The sequence below is a fragment of the Salmo trutta genome, unplaced genomic scaffold (assembly GCF_901001165.1).
Source record: "Salmo trutta unplaced genomic scaffold, fSalTru1.1, whole genome shotgun sequence".
In the NCBI taxonomy this organism is placed as follows: domain Eukaryota; kingdom Metazoa; phylum Chordata; class Actinopteri; order Salmoniformes; family Salmonidae; genus Salmo; species Salmo trutta.
Window position 1 is genome coordinate 20001 of NW_021823247.1, and position 17867 is coordinate 37867.

At 41.8% G+C, this 17867-nt stretch overlaps 1 pseudogene; it reads right to left on the reverse strand.

The window, feature by feature from the left end:
* Nucleotides 1–17867, reverse strand: part of LOC115189902 (FERM, ARHGEF and pleckstrin domain-containing protein 1-like) — a 48188-nt pseudogene that overhangs the window by 19250 nt on the left and 11071 nt on the right.

Sequence of the window (17867 nt, forward strand, 5' to 3'; positions counted from 1 at the left end):
AAGGATAGCTGAAGGATAGCTGAGGGATAGCTGAGGATAGCTGAAGGATAGCTGAAGGATAGCTGAAGGATAGCTGAAGGATAGCTGAAGCATAGCTGAAGGATAGCTGAAGGATAGCTGAAGGATAGCTGAAGGATAGCTGAAGGATAGCTGAGGGATAGCTGAAGGATAGCTGAGGGATAGCTGAGGGATAGCTGAAGGATAGCTGAAGGAGAGCTGAAGGAGAGCTGAAGGATAGCTGAAGGAGAGCTGAAGGAGAGCTGAAGGATAGCTGAAGGAGAGCTGAAGGAGATAGCTGAAGGAAGTGAAGGATAGCTGAAGGATAGCTGAAGGATAGCTGAAGGATAGCTGAAGGATAGCTGAAGGATAGCTGAAGGATAGCTGAAGGATAGCTGAAGTATAGCTGAAGGATAGCTGAAGGATAGCTGAAGCATAGCTGAAGCATAGCTGAAGGATAGCTGAAGGATAGCTGAAGGATAGCTGAGGGATAGCTGAAGGATAGCTGAAGGAGAGCTGAGGGATAGCTGAAGGATAGCTGAAGGATAGCTGAAGGAGAGCTGAAGGATAGCTGAAGGATAGCTGAAGGAGAGCTGAAGGAGAGCTGAAGGAGAGCTGAAGGATAGCTGAAGGAGAGCTGAAGGAGAGCTGAAGGAGAGCTGAAGGAGAGCTGAAGGATAGATGAGAGATAGCTGAAGGATAGCTGAAGGATAGCTGAAGGAGAGCTGAAGGAGAGCTGAAGGATAGCTGAAGGATAGCTGAAGGAGAGCTGAAGGATAGCTGAAGTATAGCTGAAGGATAGCTAAAGGATAGCTGAAGGATAGCTGAAGGATAGCTGAAGGATAGCTAAAGGATAGCTAAAGTATAGCTAAAGGATAGCTGAAGGATAGCTGAAGGAGAGCTGAAGGATAGCTAAAGGATAGCTGAAGGATAGCTGAAGGAGAGCTGAAGGATAGCTGAAGTATAGCTGAGGGATAGCTGAAGGATAGCTGAAGGATAGCTGAGGGATAGCTGAGGGATAGCTGAAGGATAGCTGAAATGTAGCTAAAGGATAGCTGAAGGATAGCTGAGGGATAGATGAGAGATAGCTGAAGGATAGCTAAAGGAGAGCTGAAGGAGAGCTGAAGGATAGCTGAAGGATAGCTGAAGGATAGCTGAAGGATAGCTGAAGGATAGCTGAGGGATAGATGAGAGATAGCTGAAGGAGAGCTGAAGGATAGCTGAAGGATAGCTGAAGGATAGCTGAAGGATAGCTGAAGGATAGCTGAAGGATAGCTGAGGGATAGATGAGGGATAGATGAGAGATAGATGAGAGATAGCTAAAGGAGAGCTGAAGGAGAGCTGAAGGAGAGCTGAAGTATAGCTGAGGGATAGATGAGAGATAGCTAAAGGACAGCTGAAGGACAGATGAGAGATAGCTAAAGGAGAGCTAAAGTATAGCTAAAGTATAGCTAAAGGATAGCTGAAGGACCTATGACTACGTAGTATACAGTAGATATTGGTAGACTATAGTCTAATAGACTACGTAGTATACAGTAGATATTGGTAGACTATAGTCTAATAGACTACGTAGTATACAGTAGATATTGGTAGACTATAGTCTAATAGACTACGACTACGTAGTATACAGTAGATATTGGTAGACTATAGTCTAATACGACTACGTAGTATACAGTAGATATTGGTAGGCTATAGTCTAATATGACTACGTAGTATACAGTAGATATTGGTAGGCTATAGTCTAATACGACTACGTAGTATACAGTAGATATTGGTAGACTATAGTCTAATATGACTACGTAGTATACAGTAGATATGGATAGGCTATAGTCTAATAGACTACGTAGTATACAGTAGATATTGGTAGGCTATAGTCTAATAGACTACGTAGTATACAGTAGATATTGGTAGACTATAGTCTAATATGACTACGTAGTATACAGTAGATATTGGTAGACTATAGTCTAATAGACCTACGACTACGTAGTATACAGTAGATATTGGTAGACTATAGTCTAATAGACTACGTAGTATACAGTAGATATTGGTAGGCTATAGTCTAATATGACTACGTAGTATACAGTAGGTATTGGTAGACTATAGTCTAATAGACTACGTAGTATACAGTAGATATTGGTAGACTATAGTCTAATAGACCTACGACTACGTAGTATACAGTAGATATTGGTAGACTATAGTCTAATAGACTACGTAGTATACAGTAGATATTGGTAGACTATAGTCTAATAGACTACGTAGTATACAGTAGATATTGGTAGACTATAGTCTAATAGACTACGTAGTATACAGTAGATATTGGTAGGCTATAGTCTAATAGACCTACGACTACGTAGTATACAGTAGGTATTGGTAGGCTATAGTCTAATAGACTACGTAGTATACAGTAGATATTGGTAGGCTATAGTCTAATACGACTACGTAGTATACAGTAGATATAGAGGGATACCACAGTTCCTACCAGACTCTCACTAGCCTGGTAAAGAGGGAGGATAACACAGTTCCTTACAGACTCTCACTAGCCTGGTAAAGAGGGACGATAACACAGTTCCTACCAGACTCTCACTAGCCTGGTAAAGAGGGAGGATAACACAGTTCCTTACAGACTCTCACTAGCCTGGTAAAGAGAGAGGATAACACAGTTCCTTAGACTCTCACTAGCCTGGTAAAGAGGGAGGATAACACAGTTCCTACCAGACTCTCACTAGCCTGGTAAAGAGGGAGGATAACACAGTTCCTTACAGACTCTCACTAGCCTGGTAAAGAGAGAGGATAACACAGTTCCTTACAGACTCTCACTAGCCTGGTAAAGAGGGAGGATAACACAGTTCCTTACAGACTCTCACTAGCCTGGTAAAGAGAGAGGATAACACAGTTCCTTAGACTCTCACTAGCCTGGTAAAGAGGGAGGATAACACAGTTCCTACCAGACTCTCACTAGCCTGGTAAAGAGGGATAACACAGCTCTAACAGAGTAGAACAGGACTGTCCTCTGGGCTGGATCGCTGGGGACATGTCCTTCCCCTTCCTCCAATCTCTCCTTCTCCTCTCTCCCTCCCTCCCTCCCTGAAAGACAAACCTTCCTCCGAACCTCGTCCTCGTCATCCGTGCGGACGTAGCCAGCGTCGGTGAACAGGGGGGATGAGAGGGGGGAGGAATGGGCGTTGAAGGGCGAGGGCTGGTGCATGTTGGGTCTCTGACCCGGGCCGAGGGGAAAGGCTTTCTGCCCGTTCAGCACCACTGAAGGGTTGGCCAAGGCGGAGTCCGAGAGATCAGAGATGCCTGAGATCACACCTGGAAGAGAGGAGAGGACAGGAAGCAGTCAGAGCTGCCTGAGATCACACCTGGAAGAGAGGAGGGGACAGGAAGCAGTCAGAGCAGCCTGAGATCACACCTGGAAGAGAGGAGGGGACAGGAAGCAGTCAGAGCTGCCTGAGATCACACCTGGAAGAGAGGAGGGGACAGGAAGCAGTCAGAGCTGCCTGAGATCACACCTGGAAGAGAGGAGGGGACAGGAAGCAGTCAGAGCAGCCTGAGATCACACCTGGAAGAGAGGAGGGGACAGGAAGCAGTCAGAGCTGCCTGAGATCACACCTGGAAGAGAGGAGGGGACAGGAAGCAGTCAGAGCTGCCTGAGATCACACCTGGAAGAGAGGAGGGGACAGGAAGCAGTCAGAGCTGCCTGAGATCACACCTGGAAGAGAGGAGGGGACAGGAAGCAGTCAGAGCAGCCTGAGATCACACCTGGAAGAGAGGAGGGGACAGGAAGCAGTCAGAGCAGCCTGAGATCACACCTGGAAGAGAGGAGGGGACAGGAAGCAGTCAGAACTGCCTGAGATCACACCTGGAAGAGAGGAGGGGACAGGAAGCAGTCAGAGCTGCCTGAGATCACACCTGGAAGAGAGGAGGGGACAGGAAGCAGTCAGAGCTGCCTGAGATCACACCTGGAAGAGAGGAGGGGACAGGAAGCAGTCAGAGCAGCCTGAGATCACACCTGGAAGAGAGGAGGGGACAGGAACGAGTCAGAGCAGCCTGAGATCACACCTGGAAGAGAGGAGGGGACAGGAAGCAGTCAGAGCTGCCTGAGATCACACCTGGAAGAGAGGAGAGGACAGGAAGCAGTCAGAGCTGCCTGAGATCACACCTGGAAGAGAGGAGGGGACAGGAAGCAGTCAGAGCAGCCTGAGATCACACCTGGAAGAGAGGAGGGGACAGGAAGCAGTCAGAGCTGCCTGAGATCACACCTGGAAGAGAGGAGGGGACAGGAAGCAGTCAGAGCTGCCTGAGATCACACCTGGAAGAGAGGAGGGGACAGGAAGCAGTCAGAGCTGCCTGAGATCACACCTGGAAGAGAGGAGGGGACAGGAAGCAGTCAGAGCTGCCTGAGATCACACCTGGAAGAGAGGAGGGGACAGGAAGCAGTCAGAGCTGCCTGAGATCACACCTGGAAGAGAGGAGGGGACAGGAAGCAGTCAGAGCTGCCTGAGATCACACCTGGAAGAGAGGAGGGGACAGGAAGCAGTCAGAGCTGCCTGAGATCACACCTGGAAGAGAGGAGGGGACAGGAAGCAGTCAGAGCAGCCTGAGATCACACCTGGAAGAGAGGAGGGGACAGGAAGCAGTCAGAGCTGCCTGAGATCACACCTGGAAGAGAGGAGGGGACAGGAAGCAGTCAGAGCTGCCTGAGATCACACCTGGAAGAGAGGAGGGGACAGGAAGCAGTCAGAGCTGCCTGAGATCACACCCGGAAGAGAGGAGGGGACAGGAAGCAGTCAGAGCTGCCTGAGATCACACCCGGAAGAGAGGAGGGGACAGGAAGCAGTCAGAGCTGCCTGAGATCACACCCGGAAGAGAGGAGGGGACAGGAAGCAGTCAGAGCTGCCTGAGATCACACCCGGAAGAGAGGAGGGGACAGGAAGCAGTCAGAGCTGCCTGAGATCACACCCGGAAGAGAGGAGGGGACAGGAAGCATTCAGAGCAGCCTGAGATCACACCCGGAAGAGAGGAGGGGACAGGAAGCAGTCAGAGCAGCCTGAGATCACACCTGGAAGAGAGGAGAGGACAGGAACGAGTCAGAGCTGCCTGAGATCACACCTGGAAGAGAGGAGGGGACAGGAAGCAGTCAGAGCTGCCTGAGATCACACCTGGAAGAGAGGAGAGGACAGGAAGCAGTCAGAGCAGCCTGAGATCACACCTGGAAGAGAGGAGGGGACAGGAAGCAGTCAGAGATGCCTGAGATCACACCTGGAAGAGAGGAGAGGACAGGAACGAGTCAGAGCTGCCTGAGATCACACCTGGAAGAGAGGAGAGGAGAGGAGAGGAGAGGAGAGGAGAGGAGAGGAACAGGTACTGCCATTACGTCTAACTGAGGCTTTTTCAGTCTTGACAAAACATTATCATCATGCAGCCAGAATGGCAACACACTTCGAGGAAAGAACAATCTCAGAGGAAATGAAAGTTGAAAAGGTTCAATGTAAAGGGCCCAGTTGAATGTAAAGTCCTGTAAAGGGCCCAGTTGAATGTAAAGTCCTGTAAAGGGCCCAGTTGAATGTAAAGTCCTGTAAAGGGCCCAGTTGAATGTAAAGTCCTGTAAAGGGCCCAGTTGAATGTAAAGTCCTGTAAAGGGCCCAGTTGAATGTAAAGTCCTGTAAAGGGCCCAGTTGAATGTAAAGTCCTGTAAAGGGCCCAGTTGAATGTAAAGTAATGTAAAGGGCCCAGTTGAATGTAAAGTCCTGTAAAGGGCCCAGTTGAATGTAAAGTCATGTAAAGGGCCCAGTTGAATGTAAAGTACTGTAAAGGGCCCAGTTGAATGTAAAGTCCTGTAAAGGGCCCAGTTGAATGTAAAGTACTGTAAAGGGCCCAGTTGAATGTAAAGTAATGTAAGGGCCCAGTTGAATGTAAAGTCCTGTAAAGGGCCCAGTTGAATGTAAAGTCCTGTAAAGGGCCCAGTTGAATGTAAAGTCCTGTAAAGGGCCCAGTTGAATGTAAAGTCCTGTAAAGGGCCCAGTTGAATGTAAAGTAATGTAAAGGGCCCAGTTGAATGTAAAGTAATGTAAAGGGCCCAGTTGAATGTAAAGTCCTGTAAAGGGCCCAGTTGAATGTAAAGTACTGTAAAGGGCCCAGTTGAATGTAAAGTCATGTAAAGGGCCCAGTTGAATGTAAAGTCATGTAAAGGGCCCAGTTGAATGTAAGGTACTGTAAAGGGCCCAGTTGAATGTAAAGTAATGTAAAGGGCCCAGTTGAATGTAAGGTACTGTAAAGGGCCCAGTTGAATGTAAAGTACTGTAAAGGGCCCAGTTGAATGTAAAGTACTGTATAAGGCCCAGTTGAATGTAAGGTACTGTAAAGGGCCCAGTTGAATGTAAAGTAATGTAAAGGGCCCAGTTGAATGTAAAGTACCTTAAAGGGCCCAGTTGAATGTAAAGTCCTGTAAAGGGCCCAGTTGAATGTAAAGTCCTGTAAAGGGCCCAGTTGAATGTAAAGTCCTGTAAAGGGCCCAGTTGAATGTAAAGTCCTGTAAAGGGCCCAGTTGAATGTAAAGTCCTGTAAAGGGCCCAGTTGAATGTAAAGTCCTGTAAAGGGCCCAGTTGAATGTAAAGTAATGTAAAGGGCCCAGTTGAATGTAAAGTCCTGTAAAGGGCCCAGTTGAATGTAAAGTCATGTAAAGGGCCCAGTTGAATGTAAAGTACTGTAAAGGGCCCAGTTGAATGTAAAGTCCTGTAAAGGGCCCAGTTGAATGTAAAGTAATGTAAAGGGCCCAGTTGAATGTAAAGTCCTGTAAAGGGCCCAGTTGAATGTAAAGTCCTGTAAAGGGCCCAGTTGAATGTAAAGTCCTGTAAAGGGCCCAGTTGAATGTAAAGTCCTGTAAAGGGCCCAGTTGAATGTAAAGTCCTGTAAAGGGCCCAGTTGAATGTAAAGTAATGTAAAGGGCCCAGTTGAATGTAAAGTAATGTAAAGGGCCCAGTTGAATGTAAAGTCCTGTAAAGGGCCCAGTTGAATGTAAAGTACTGTAAAGGGCCCAGTTGAATGTAAAGTCATGTAAAGGGCCCAGTTGAATGTAAAGTCATGTAAAGGGCCCAGTTGAATGTAAGGTACTGTAAAGGGCCCAGTTGAATGTAAAGTAATGTAAAGGGCCCAGTTGAATGTAAGGTACTGTAAAGGGCCCAGTTGAATGTAAAGTACTGTAAAGGGCCCAGTTGAATGTAAAGTACTGTATAAGGCCCAGTTGAATGTAAGGTACTGTAAAGGGCCCAGTTGAATGTAAAGTAATGTAAAGGGCCCAGTTGAATGTAAAGTACTGTAAAGGGCCCAGTTGAATGTAAAGTACTGTAAAGGGCCCAGTTGAATGTAAAGTACTGTAAAGGGCCCAGTTGAATGTAAAGTAATGTAAAGGGCCCAGTTGAATGTAAAGTACTGTAAAGGGCCCAGTTGAATGTAAAGTACTGTATAAGGCCCAGTTGAATGTAAGGTACTGTAAAGGGCCCAGTTGAATGTAAAGTAATGTAAAGGGCCCAGTTGAATGTAAGGTACTGTAAAGGGCCCAGTTGAATGTAAAGTACTGTAAAGGGCCCAGTTGAATGTAAAGTACTGTATAAGGCCCAGTTAAATGTAAGGTACTGTAAAGGGCCCAGTTGAATGTAAAGTAATGTAAAGGGCCCAGTTGAATGTAAAGTACTGTAAAGGGCCCAGTTGAATGTAAAGTACTGTAAAGGGCCCAGTTGAATGTAAAGTAATGTAAAGGGCCCAGTTGAATGTAAAGTAATGTAAAGGGCCCAGTTGAATGTAAGGTACTGTAAAGGGCCCAGTTGAATGTAAAGTAAGTAAAGGGCCCAGTTGAATGTAAAGTCATGTAAAGGGCCCAGTTGAATGTAAAGTACTGTAAAGGGCCCAGTTGAATGTAAAGTAATGTAAAGGGCCCAGTTGAATGTAAAGTACTGTAAAGGGCCCAGTTGAATGTAAAGTACACAACAGTGGAACACAGTAGAAAGAGAGACAGAGGAAACAGCCTGACTGACCTGGTTACAGTTACCATACCTGTTCCTACCCACAAACTGCTGCTCTGACTGACCTGGTTACAGTTACCATACCTGTTCCTACCCACAAACTGCTGCTCTAACTGACCTGGTTACAGTTACCATACCTGTTCCTACCCACAAACTGCTGCTCTGACTGACCTGGTTACAGTTACCATACCTGTTCCTACCCACAAACTGCTGCTCTAAATGACCTGGTTAGAGTTACCATACCTGTTCCTACCCACAAACCCCTGCTCTAACTGACCTGGTTACAGTTACCATACCTGTTCCTACCCACAAACTGCTGCTCTAACTGACCTGGTTAGAGTTACCATACCTGTTCCTACCCACAAACTGCTGCTCTAACTGACCTGGTTAGAGTTACCATACCTGTTCCTACCCACAAACTGCTGCTCTAACTGACCTGGTTACAGTTACCATACCTGTTCCTATGGTGGGTGCAACGCCAGGGTTGTGGGTTCGATTCCCACGGGGGGCCAATACAAAAAATAAAAATAAAAAATAAATAAATAAATAAATAAAATAAAAAAATGCATGAAATGAAATTTATGAAATGTATGTATTCACTACTGTCAGTCGCTCTGGATAAGAGCGTCTGCTAAATGACTAAAATGTAAATGCCAGACTGGACCTGAGATCTGCTGCTCTGGGTGGCTGGTGGAGGAGGGTAGGGCCTGGCCCTCTGGGTCCTCCGGTCCCTCTGGTCCAGCCTGGTGGCCGTCGGTCACCGTGGGGTCGTCCCCCGGCGCCTGGAGGGTCGACCTGAGAGGAGCGTCTGTCTGGTCCACTGAGACAGTCTGGAGAGGAAGGAGAGAGAGAGAAAAGGGTTATTCTGTGATATCTTCTGTTAAAACAACAAAACAACACATTGACTCTATTCCTTCTCCTAGGAATCAAAGAGAGAAAGGTCACCGTGATATACTTGACCTCTGGTGGTACTGTGGATGTCTTTCTATCCTGGGGCGTCTGGCTGCTGCCGGACACCTTCTTACTGTGTTTCCTGACGGGCAGAGGAGACAGGTGAGGCTCGGTCTATCAACTGGCGAGGTAAAAGGGACATTGACATGGGAACGTCGAGACACAAAAAACAAGCCTCAGGGGGGAAGAGAGGCTGACGTCCAGACAGTGTGAAGACTCACCTTTCAAACGGGACCTTTTGGAACTCTGAGTCCTTGACGTAATCAGAAACCTGCTTCTGTGTCCGACCGCTGCAGATATAAAGAGACAGGACATGGTAGAGAACGTTGAAGGAGGACAGTCCCTGTTAAAGGACTGGCAGTGGAACACAGAGGTCTAATAGCAGAACAGTCCCTGTTTTAAAGGACTGGCAGTGAAACACAGAGGTCTAATAGCAAAACAGTCCCTGTTAATAAACACAGAGGTCTAATAGCAGAACAGTCCCTGTTAATAAAGGACTGGCAGTGAAACACAGAGGTCTGCTGAAGCAGAACAGTCCCTGTTAAAGGACTGGCAGTGAAACACAGAGGTCTGTTGATGCAGAACAGTCCCTGTTTTAAAGGACTGTAAGTGAAAGGCCCTGAAACAATAGGAAAGGTTACATTACTAAATTATTATTATTATATACAATAGGAAAGGTTACATTGTTGAGTCCAGTATCAATCTGTGTTGTTGTTGCTGGTTAATATGCATTTAACTCTACAAGCTCCACCCACCCAGCCAGCCTCCCTAAACCTCTACAAGCTCCACCCACCCAGCCAGCCTCCCTAAACCTCTACAAGCTCCACCCACCCAGCCAGTCTCCCTAAACCTCTACAAGCTCCACCCACCCAGCCAGCCTCCCTAAACCTCTACAAGCTCCACCCACCCAGCCAGCCTCCCTAAACCTCTACAAGCTCCACCCACCCAGCCAGCCTCCCTAAACCTCTACAAGCTCCACCCACCCAGCCAGCCTCCCTAAACCTCTACAAGCTCCACCCACCCAGCCTCCCTAAACCTCTACAAGCTCCACCCACCCAGCCTCCCTAAACCTCTACAAGCTCCACCCACCCAGCCTCCCTAAACCTCTACAAGCTCCACCCACCCAGCTAGCCAGCCTACCTAAACCTGAAGGAGGACCCTCTGGTGAAGAGCTGCAGCCAGCCTACCTAAACCTGAAGGAGGACCCTCTGGTGAAGAGAACAGCTTTGGGTTTGGGTTTAGGTTCCTCAAACAGTCTGAAGAAGGCGTGATACTCCACACATATTTTCCAGAAGATCTTACAGCAGTCTCGACTGGCCATCGTAAACTCCAGAGTGTCCTGGTATCCACTCTGCTGCAGGGCAGAGACACACAGACACTGTCAACACATAGCTTAGCATTGGTTAGAACAGGAAGAATACATGGGCTGTTATCATCTATACCACTTAATATAAAACACTGTGTTCGAACTACATAATAACCGGTGAATATCGCTGTGAATTTAACTGAGAAAATATAAATAAAAAAATAAAAAAATCGACACCCTCTCAACCAATCGGAATGTAGTATTCTGCCAAGGCGTGGTATGAGGACTTACATTGAGGTCTGGTCTGAGTTTGATGAGGAAACGCTTCCTCTTGAAGCTGAGCTTGCGGACTTTAGACCAGTTAAAAGTATTGATCCTATTGTCCCCCTATAGGAGAGAGTTTAGACCAGTTAAAAGCATTGATCCTAGTGTCTCCCTATAGGAGAGAGTTTAGACCAGTTAAAAGCATTGATCCTAGTGTCCCCCCCTATAGGAGAGAGTTTAGACCAGTTAAAAGCATTGATCCTAGTGTCCCCCCCTATAGGAGAGAGTTTAGACCAGTTAAAAGCATTGATCCTAGTGGCTCCCCCTATAGGAGAGAGTTTAGACCAGTTAAAAGCATTGATCCTAGTGTCTCCCCCCTATAGGAGAGAGTTTAGACCAGTTAAAAGCATTGATCCTAGTGCCCCCCCCCCCTATAGGAGAGAGTTTAGACCAGTTAAAAGCATTGATCCTAGTGCCCCCCCCCCTATAGGAGAGAGTTTAGACCAGTTAAAAGCATTGATCCTAGTGTCTCCCCCCTATAGGAGAGAGTTTAGACCAGTTAAAAGCATTGATCCTAGTGTCTCCCTATAGGAGAGAGTTTAGACCAGTTAAAAGCATTGATCCTAGTGTCTCCCTATAGGAGAGAGTTTAGACCAGTTAAAAGCATTGATCCTAGTGCCCCCCCCCCCCCATAGGAGAGAGTTTTAAACCAGTTAAAAGCATTGATCCTAGTGTCCCCCCCTATAGGAGAGAGTTTAGACCAGTTAAAAGCATTGATCCTAGTGTCTCCCCCCTATAGGAGAGAGTTTGGACCAATTAAAAACATTGATCCTAGTGTCCCCCCCCCCTATAGGAGAGAGTTTAGACCAGTTAAAAGCATTGATCCTAGTGTCTCCCCCCTATAGGAGTTTAGACCAGTTAAAAGCATTGATCCTAGTGTCCCCCCTATAGGAGAGAGTTTAGACCAGTTAAAAGCATTGATCCTAGTGTCCCCCCCCCTATAGGAGAGAGTTTAGACCAGTTAAAAGCATTGATCCTAGTGTCCCCCCCTATAGGAGAGAGTTTAGACCAGTTAAAAGCATTGATCCTAGTGTCTCCCCCTATAGGAGAGAGTTTAGACCAGTTAAAAGCATTGATCCTAGTGTCCCCCCCTATAGGAGAGAGTTTAGACCAGTTAAAAGCATTGATCCTAGTGTCTCCCCCTATAGGAGAGAGTTTAGACCAGTTAAAAGCATTGATCCTAGTGTCTCCCCTATAGGAGAGAGTTTAGACCAGTTAAAAGCATTGATCCTAGTGTCTCCCCCCTATAGGAGAGAGTTTAGACCAGTTAAAAGCATTGATCCTAGTGTCTCCCCCCTATAGGAGAGAGTTTAGACCAGTTAAAAGCATTGATCCTAGTGTCTCCCCCCTATAGGAGAGAGTTTAGACCAGTTAAAAGCATTGCTCCTAGTGTCTCCCCCCCCCTATAGGAGAGAGTAGTTTCAGTTGGTTGGACAACAACTACTATTTATTTACATGTTTAACCTCCTTTCCACACACACACACACACACACACACACACACACACACACACACACACACACACATTCAAGGGTTTTTCTTTATTTTTACTATTTTCTACATTGTAGAATAATCAAAACGATGAAATATCCCATATGGAATCATGTAGTGTTGTTAGGTTCTAATTCTCAGAGTATAAAACTCAGCGGACGTTATGAAAGCTTAACCAACTTTAATTCTTCCCAGAGGGTCAATACCGCTGCATCAGACAAATACATTTTTCACACAAGCTCTGATATTTAACCCTTCGTCCTAGGCCGAGTCTCCTCCTACACATCTGAACAGCCAATGCATCTCTGTTGCTAGGCAGAACCTTAGTGATATGTTCTTCCTCACTTCACCTCTAACCCCAAAGTGCTCACTCCTCTCCAACTCACGGCTGTCATGGTGCCTGGTACCAGACTCTCTTCTCCTCCCAGAGGATCCCTGATGGCTAACAATAACATATCCTGACGTTATTCCCTCTCTCCCTCAGTGACATAATGTAAACGTTATTCCCTCTCTCCCTCAGTGACATGAATAAGTATATTTCATATTCTCAGAACCCAACAGTAGTAACCAAAAAAAAGTGTTAAATAAATCAAAATATATTTATATTATAGATTCTTCAAAGTAGCCACCCTTTGCCTTGATGACAGCTTGGCACTCTCTTGGCATTCTCTCAACCAGCTTCATGAGGTAGTCACCTGGAATACATTTCAATTAACAGGTGTGCCTTGTTAAAAGTTAATTAGTGCAATTTCTTTCCTTCTTAATGCATTTGATCCAATCAGTGTGACAAGGTAGGGGTGGTATACAGAAGATGGTCTTTTACCAAATAGGACTAAGTCAATATTATGTAAAGAACAGCTCAAATAAGCACAGAGAAACGAAAGTCCATCATTACTTTAGGACATGAAAGTCAGTCAATACGGAATATTTCAAGAACTTTGAAAGTTTCTTCACAGTGAAATGCAGACTGACCAGTCCTTAACCAGCAGGTGTAGACCTCACAGTGAAATGCAGACTGACCAGTCCTTAACCAGCAGGTGTAGACCTCACAGTGAAATGCAGACTGACCAGCCCTTAACCAACAGGTGTAGACCTCACAGTGAAATGCAGACTGACCAGCCCTTAACCAACAGGTGTAGACCTCACAGTGAAATGCAGACTGACCAGCCCTTAACCAGCAGGTGTAGACCTCACTGTGAAATGCAGACAGACCAGCCCTTAAACAACAGGTGTAGACCTCACAGTGAAATGCAGACTGACCAGCCCTTAACCAACAGGTGTAGACCTCACAGTGAAATGCACTGACCAGCCCTTAACCAACAGGTGTAGACCTCACAGTGAAATGCAGACTGACCAGCCCTTAAACAACAGGTGTAGCCCTCACAGTGAAATGCAGACTGACCAGCCCTTAACCAACAATGCAGTTTTAAGAAAATACCTTAAAAGAAAAAAGGTAAAAGATCAGAAATGTACTCCCATGATCCTAGTGGGTAAATATCTGTTGCCCATATAACCCAGCAGTACCTGAAACAGCAGCAGTCCAACATGAGACACAGCCAGACTGAGCTTGGTCCCCTCTCGGTCCTTAGCAGGATGGAGTCTGACTCCGTACATCTCCAAGCGCCGGGAGATCTCCAACAGCTGCTGGTCTGACTCGGCTGGCGTCTGGCCTCTGAGGGAACAGGACAGATGCTTACGCATTTTAACATCACCTTGGACAATTTTCATCTGTACATTTGTCATAAAAATGTTGACTAAATCGGCGCGACACACAGCCTTAAAAAGACAGCTTGGTGGTGTAAATCTGATCACTGTATAAACTAATAACTAATAGAAACAATTAAACTAATAGAATCCATTAAACCAATAGAATCCACTAAACTAATAGAATCCACTAAACTAATAGAATCCATTAAACTAATATAATCCATTAACTAATAGAATCCATGAAACCAATAGAATCCATGAAACTAATAGAATCCATGAAACTAATAGAATCCATTAAACTAATAGAATCCACTAAACTAATAGAATCCACTAAACTAATAGAATCCATGAAACTAATAGAATCCACTAAACTAATAGAATCCATGAAACTAATAGAATCCATGAAACTAATAGAATCCATGAAACTAATAGAATCCATGAAACTAATAGAATCCACTAAACTAATAGAATCCATGAAACTAATAGAATCCATGAAACTAATAGAATCCATGAAACTAATAGAATCCATTACACTAATAGAATCCATGTATATTAAACTAATAGATCCATGAAACTAATAGAATCCATGACACTAATAGAATCCATGAAACTAATAGAATCCATGTATATGAAACTAATAGAATCCATGAAACTAATAGAATCCATGAAACTAATAGAATCCATGAAACTAATAGAATCCATGTATATGAACTAGAATCCATGAAACTAATAGAATCCATGAAACTAATAGAATCCATTAAACTAATAGAATCCATGAAACTAATAGAATCCATTAAACTAATAGAATCCATTACACTAATAGAATCCATTACACTAATAGAATCCATTACACTAATAGAATCCATTACACTAATAGAATTCATGAAACTAATAGAATCCATGTATATGAAACTAATAGATCCATGTATATGAAACTAATAGAATCCATGAAACTAATAGAATCCATGAAACTAATAGAATCCATGAAACTAATAGAATCGATGTATATGAAACTAATAGAATCCATTAAACTAATAGAATCCATGAAACTAATAGAATCCATGAAACTAATAGAATCCATGAAACTAATAGAATCCATTAAACTAATAGAATCCATTACACTAATAGAATCCATTACACTAATAGAATCCATTACACTAATAGAATCCATTACACTAATAGAATCCATGAAACTAATAGAATCCATTACACTAATAGAATCCATTACACTAATAGAATTCATTACACTAAAAGAATTCATGAAACTAATAGAATCCATGAAACTAATAGAATCCATTAAACTAATAGAATCCATGAAACTAATAGAATCCATGAAACTAATAGAATCCATGAAACTAATAGAATCCATGTATATTAAACTTATAGAATCCATGAAACTAATAGAATCCATGTATATTAAACTAATAGAATCCATTAAACTAATAGAATCCATGAAACTAATAGAATCCATGAAACTAATAGAATCCATGAAACTAATAGAATCCATGAAACTAATAGAATCCACTAAACTAATAGAATCCATTACACTAATAGAATCCATGAAACTAATAGAATCCATGTATATTAAACTAATAGAAATCCATTAAACTAATAGAATCCATTACACTAATAGAATCCATTACACTAATAGAATTCATGAAACTAATAGAATCCATGAAACTAATAGAATCCATGAAACTAATAGAATCCATGAAACTAATAGAATCCTGAAACTAAGAATCCCTAAACTAATAGAATCCATTAAACTAATAGAATCCATGAAACTAATAGAATCCATGAAACTAATAGAATCCATTACACTAATAGAATCCATGTATATTAAACTAATAGAATCCACTAAACTAATAGAATCCATGAAACTAATAGAATCCATTAACTATAGAATCCATTACACTAATAGAATCCATGAAACTAATAGAATCCATTAAACTAATAGAATCCATGTATATTAAACTAATAGAATCCATTAAACTAATAGAATCCATGTATATTAAACTAATAGAATCCATGAAATTAATAGAATCCATGTATATTAAACTAATAGAATCCATGAAACTAATAGAATCCATGACACTAATAGAATCCACAACACTAATAGAATCCATGAAACTAATAGAATCCATTAAACTAATAGAATCCATGTATATTAAACTAATAGAATCCATTAAACTAATAGAATCCATTAAACTAATAGAATCTATTACACTAATAGAATCCATTAAACTAATAGAATCCATTACACTAATAGAATCCATGAAACTAATAGAATCCATGAAACTAATAGAATCCATGTATATTAAACCTAATAGAATCCATTACCCTAATAGAATCCATTACACTAATAGAATCCATGTATATTAAACTAATAGAATCCATGTATATGAAACTAATAGAAATCCATGAAACTAATAGAATCCATGAAACTAATAGAATCCATGAAACTAATAGAATCGATGTATATGAAACTAATAGAATCCATTAAACTAATAGAATCCATGAAACTAATAGAATCCATGAAACTAATAGAATCCATGAAACTAATAGAATCCATTAAACTAATAGAATCCATTACACTAATAGAATCCATTACACTAATAGAATCCATTACACTAATAGAATCCATTACACTAATAGAATCCATGAAACTAATAGAATCCATTACACTAATAGAATCCATTACACTAATAGAATCCATGAAACTAATAGAATCCATGAAACTAATAGAATCCATGAAACTAATAGAATCCATGAAACTAATAGAATCCATGAAACTAATAGAATCCATGAAACTAATAGAATCCATGTATATTAAACTAATAGAATCCATGAAATTAATAGAATCCATGTATATTAAACTAATAGAATCCATTAAACTAATAGAATCCATGAAACTAATAGAATCCATGAAACTAATAGAATCCATGAAACTAATAGAATCCATGAAACTAATAGAATCCACTAAACTAATAGAATCCATTACACTAATAGAATTCATTACACTAAAAGAATTCATGAAACTAATAGAATCCATGAAACTAATAGAATCCATGAAACTAATAGAATCCATGAAACTAATAGAATCCATGAAACTAATAGAATCCATGAAACTAATAGAATCCATGTATATTAAACTTATAGAATCCATGAAATTAATAGAATCCATGTATATTAAACTAATAGAATCCATTAACTAATAGAATCCATGAAACTAATAGAATCCATGAAACTAATAGAATCCATGAAACTAATAGAATCCACTAACTAATAGAATCCACTAAACTAATAGAATCCATTACACTAATAGAATCCATGAAACTAATAGAATCCATGTATATTAAACTAATAGAATCCATTAAACTAATAGAATCCATTACACTAATAGAATCCATTACACTAATAGAATTCATGAAACTAATAGAATCCATGAAACTAATAGAATCCATGAAACTAATAGAATCCACTAAACTAATAGAAATCCATTAAACTAATAGAATCCATGAAACTAATAGAATCCATGAAACTAATAGAATCCATTACACTAATAGAATCCATGTATATTAAACTAATAGAACCCACTAAACTAATAGAATCCATTAAACTAATAGAATCCATTAAACTAATAGAATCCATTAAACTAATAGAATCCATGAAACTAATAGAATCCATTAACTAATAGAATCCATGTATATTAAACTAATAGAATCCATTAAACTAATAGAATCCATGTATATTAAACTAATAGAATCCATGAAATTAATAGAATCCATGTATATTAAACTAATAGAATCCATGAAACTAATAGAATCCATGACACTAATAGAATCCACAACACTATAGAATCCATGAAACTAATAGAATCCATTAAACTAATAGAATCCATGTATATTAAACTAATAGAATCCATTAAACTAATAGAATCCATTAAACTAATAGAATCTATTACACTAATAGAATCCATTAAACCTAATAGAATCCATTACACTAATAGAATCCTGAAACTAATAGAATCCATGAAACTAATAGAATCCATGTATATTAAACTAATAGAA